The sequence below is a fragment of the Sinocyclocheilus anshuiensis genome, unplaced genomic scaffold, assembly GCF_001515605.1.
Source record: "Sinocyclocheilus anshuiensis isolate Anshui unplaced genomic scaffold, SAMN03320099.WGS_v1.1 scaffold1382, whole genome shotgun sequence".
NCBI classification, from domain to species: domain Eukaryota; kingdom Metazoa; phylum Chordata; class Actinopteri; order Cypriniformes; family Cyprinidae; genus Sinocyclocheilus; species Sinocyclocheilus anshuiensis.
The window spans coordinates 156,459-161,979 of NW_015554207.1; positions in this window are offsets into that span (position 1 = coordinate 156,459).

Below are 5,521 nucleotides of genomic sequence, written 5' to 3' on the forward strand. Positions count from 1 at the left end.
TGTGTGTATATGTTGTACATACCTAAGCCCATATGCAACTTTATACAAAGTCACAAACATAAAATGTAAATTAACCTGCACACAGAAAGAAAATGTAAACTAAACCAGCCTGAATAAGCCTGAGGTACGTACTCAATGTTCACATCGCTGTAAAGATTTCAGCCATTGTTTCAGCTTTGTAGAGAAAACTGAGTTCTGATTGCAACTTTAAATCATCAGGCATGGTATTCCATAGATGTGAACCTTTCACTGAAAAGGATGATTGACCCACAGTAGTTCTGCATCTCCGAACTCTACACTTACTGCCCCTCTGGTCTTTGCCCCATCACTACTGAGTTTTTGTATCAACTGACAGACTACATCGGGGGCAAGGCCATGTATACATTTAAATACTGTTTTTATAAATTAAAACTTTAAAGTGCCTTAATGTACTAAAACAGTGATATTATAAGATCAAATTCAGTATACACCTTATTGATGATACATGATTTATATAGGCAAGCAGATAAGCCCAGAATATGAACACAATGTGCTAAATGGTTAAGTGTTTTCTTTATAATGGATATCTATGGGGAAAGTTTAATGTGAAACTTTGCACATTGCATTTATATTCAGGGTTCATCTGCCTGCCTGTACAACGTATGCATCATCAATAAGGTGTATACTGAATTTGGCCTTTTAAAATTAGTGTCTTACTCTATTACTACTTAATACAAACCTTGTAAATATAAGTGGCAGTCAGTGGTGTAAAGCTGTGTTTTGACCTCCAGGTGGGCATTCCTATAGGTGTGTGATGCCACATGAAAACTATGAATGTTCTTGGTCAAGTCTTGTCCTTCTATGGCCTCTATGTGTGTTGTTTTCAGAGTTCATTTTATTTAGATATTTTTAAAATAAATATCTGGATTTGGATCCATCTCTCCCTCATCTCTGAATTACACTCGTTACACTTGGGTAATCCTAAATGCCGGGTACGTAGAACCCTAGAGAACCGGGTAAATAGAACCCTCAGCTCCTGTCTTGACAGGATGTCCGCCCCAAAATTGTAACCCATGGAACTGCTCAAGAGGAGTGCCCAAGCATCTCCCATCAAGTCTTCAGTAGTGGGCACCAATGCAACCTGATTTGGGAAATGATGACGCTACTGCCATGTTGTCAGCCTCATCTCATCTCCAGACAATTTATGTGCCAAGTGAGATGACAATCTTCCCTGAGTCCATAGACTGGGGACCTTCAAATCCATACCCCAACCTTTAAGAGGGGCGTCCATCACAATTATCTTCCCAATGGCAACACACACACCAAGTGTTGCCTAAAAAGTTTAGAAAGTAAGGTAGTGTCCATGGAAGAACAGTACAAATAACACTGATGCATAACCTTAGTGACTCGCATGGGGTGGGGTCTCTATGCTGAAAGCCCCTGCATTAGAGCCACCTTTTTAATGGCCTTGTATGGAGCAGGCCTAATTAACTAATAGGGAACACCTCTATGTTAAACATAGTTTAAAAATATTTTTAAATATTTTTCAGATTGAGATAATATTTTTCAAATGTCGAGGCATTCTTTAGATTTATCATGAAAAAGCAGTCTCCTGATTGGATTTGAGACACAATGTCTTTGAACGTTAATATTTTCAAGCTGTATGTCCTCAGAGTATGGTTCAGATAACGTAGATCTACGATTGGACAGATCTTTGGCCCGAAGGAGCTTTTTTATTATTTTGGGAGTCAATCCGCACCCTTGTTTATCTATACCTTATCTATCTATACCTTATCTTACCTATGTTGATACGCTTGCAGAATCATTGTGGGGTGAGCACTGAGGTGTCAGCCTTGGCTTAGCGGAGCTAAGATGTGTGTTTGTGTCAGTTCAGTTTATTCATCCCTTAGGAAATTTGGTGTGCACAGACGTCACACATCCCATTAAAACAGTCTCACACAAATACATTAAAATGCATTCAAAAACAAACAAACTAACAAAAAAACACAAATGAAAAATGATAAAGGGAGGGGTGGATGGGAGTTCCAATAACCATCAATTCAAGTATCAGCATATTACCCATGTTTACAGATGATTTAACTTAGAAATAGTAGTTGGTATGAATGAGTTCTTAAAACTCATCATACGTTTATACATTAAAATAATTCAAACGTTGTTGTCTGTGATCGTATTCTCCATCAAGAATGTTTTAGTGTCTGCCATACGTTTCGGGTTGTTCAAAATTGAACAAAATGTGAATAAATAACTAACAAAATGTAAATAACTATTTTTATTGCTTTTTTACAGCAATACTCAAATGCATGACTGATATCTTTAGGACATGATGAGAAAAAAAACATGGACAAGTAAATATAATTGATCCTTTAGTTACAATATAAAACCAGTTGACAGCACAGCATCTTTAAATACGACAGCAGACACTCTCACAATAAAGCAAGTCACTATGCATGCATAAATTGTCTATTATTCCATGTATTTTCTTGAATTTGCCCCACCCCCCAGTTTAAGAACTCACCCCGCTAGAAATTTTACGTTCCCAGAACATCCTCAGATCGTCCCCGCTGGTGTCAAGGACGTTGCCTAGTTACATCCCCAGAACGTTCTGAGATGGTCATAATGTGGAGTTCTTTCAAGGGTTGGGGGACGTTATTTGGAGGACCTTCACAGAACATTCAGGACGTTCTGGGAACGTTAAGGGAACCATTACTATAGGACATTCCCTCCTCCTATTTAGGTCCTTCCATCACATTTACGGAATGTTTTCAGAACCTTTAGTAACACATTACAGGAAACTATAGGGGACCAAACTAGAATGTTACTGCAGCACTTCTTTCAAACTGGTTCTTGGTCTGCAGAACCTTAATCAGGCACTGTGTTCACGCTTAACACATTCAAACATAAAATACAAAGCAGGAAAACATCATTCATTATTTTGTGAACAAAAACAGATTATACCCGAATATTAAATGTGGTCATGCATAGGAAGGGTGGGGAGATAGAGAGAGGGGGCGAGCTCAGTCAATTCAATTCAGTTCAAATTGGCTTAACTGCTATGACAATTTCCACACTAAATCATCAACATGTATCCAAATAATGGAAACAGTAACTGTCACAGATGCACTGCTGAGCGGACTGAGGAGCAAGGAATGGAGAGAGACGAGGAGTACATCAACCCAACTGGGTTTAATTCACATAAAGAAACACGGAACACTCACGCTATACATGTAGACATAGACATTCACATACAATACCAGACCCTGGAGCACACACAGGGAACACTATTTATACACATGACAGGATGAGGAGAGGACGAGACACACCTGGGATCAATAGACATAAAATGGGGAACACCTGGAATCAAATAAACCTAATCAGGACAGGAACAGGAAACTAACCAAATATGGGCGTAGGAAGGCACATGGGGAGCAAGACACACAAAACACGGAACAAAGTCTGACATAATGCCCCCCTCCGGAAGGCGTGTCCTCACGCCATATAACATCCAATGGGGAGGGGGGAGGGGGGTGGGCACTCTGGAGGTCCCTCAGGACAGACACCAAGAACATAACGATTTATATTAATTATATATTCGGTGTGTGTGTGTGTGTGTGCGCGCGTGTGTGTGTGCGCGCGCGCGCGCGCGCGCGTGTCAGTCACTGTCTCCATCTTCAGGAGGTGCCCCAAATTGTTCTTCCGCTGCCTGAAAAAAAAAGCAAATAACAATATTTAGCAATCACTTCAATTACTTTTCGGCCTATCTGTGTGTGTGTGTGTGCCTGCTGTTCTTCAAAAAAATCCTGCAGCTTCTACACAATCTTTGGTTTTCCAGCATCTTCTGCATATGTGAACTTTTTCCAACAGTGACTGTATGATTTTGAGATCCATCTTTTCACACTGAGGACAATTGAGGGACTCATACACTATTACAACTATTACAAAAAGGTGAAAACATTTTCTGAAGCTTAAGAAGGAAACACAAAGCATTAAGAGCCAGGTGGTGGAAACTTTTTGAAATGGATGATTAGGGTAAATTGTACTTATTTTGTCTTCTGGGAAACATGTAATTATTTATGTAGCTACTGAAGTGCAGTACTAAATGAAAAAAAAAAAGATCTTTAAACAAAATTTACACATCATCATCCAGTTCAAAAGTGTACACCCTCTGGCTCTTACCTTGCCTCCTTGAGCATCAGTAAATAATTTCACCTTTTGTAATATTTTTGTATGAAACCTTCAGTTGTCCTCAGTGTGAAAAGATGGGTCTCAAAATCATACAGTCACTGTTGGAAAGAGTTCATATATGCAGAAGATGCTGGAAAACCTGGTATTTATCTCAAGATTTATTTATTTATTTTTACTTTTCCGTGTGCAACATTGACATTTTTTAATACACGATATACACAATTTGATTATTACTATACTTCATGCTTGGGTTGAACACAATTGTTTAGAAAAGTTTCCTGCTATAAAATATTTTTGTATATCCTAATAACAAAAATATTTTTATAAGGTGAAAAAACATCTTGTTAAAACTATAAGCTTACAGCAAAAGCAGTAATATTTTTACTATTTAAAATAATTACTTTCTATTTGAAAACATTTAAAATGTAATTTATTTCTGTGATCAAAGCTGAATTCTCAGCATCATTACTCCAGTCTTCAGTGTCACATGATCTTCAGAAATCATTCTAAAATATACTAATTAAATAATGTTAATAAAATAAATGAAATATAAGTTATTTATATACACTATGCATAGCATACAATACAGTTTTTTGGAAAGAAATATAGAAGATGCTTCAAATTGATCAAAATTGATGATAAAGACATTTATAATGTAAATAATGTAACCCATTTCAGATAAATGCTGTTCTTCTGAACTTTCTATTCATCAAGGAAACCTGAAAAAATTCTACTCCGCTGTTTTCAACATAATAAATGATTTTTGAGCAGCAAATCAGAATATTAGAATGATTTCTGAAGGATCATGTGACTGGAGTAATGATGCATATGCGGAACGTTATTATATGACTAAAAGAGGACCATATGAGAACGTTCTGTTAATTCTGTTAATGTCCTCTTAGTAACGTTCTCATGTGACCAAAAAATAACCAAAATGGAACGTTCTCCTAATTCTCCTAAAGGAACGTTATTATATGACTAAATGAGGACCATATGGGAACGTTCTGTTAATGTCCCAAACGTCCTCTTTGTAATGTTGCTACTGTATGTGACCATAGAAAAACCAATACAGAACGTCCTCCTAAAGTCATATCTGGAATGTTATTATATGACTAAAAGAGGACCACGTGAGAACGTTCTGTTAACGTCCCAAATGTCCTCTTTGTAACGTTGCTATGTGACCATAGAATAATACAGAACGTCCTCCTAAAGCCATATCTGGAATGTTATAATATGACTAAAAGAGGACCATATGTGAACGTTCTGTTAACGTCCCAAATGTCCTCTCTGTAACGTTGCTACTGTATGTGACCATAGAATAACCAATATAGAACGTCCT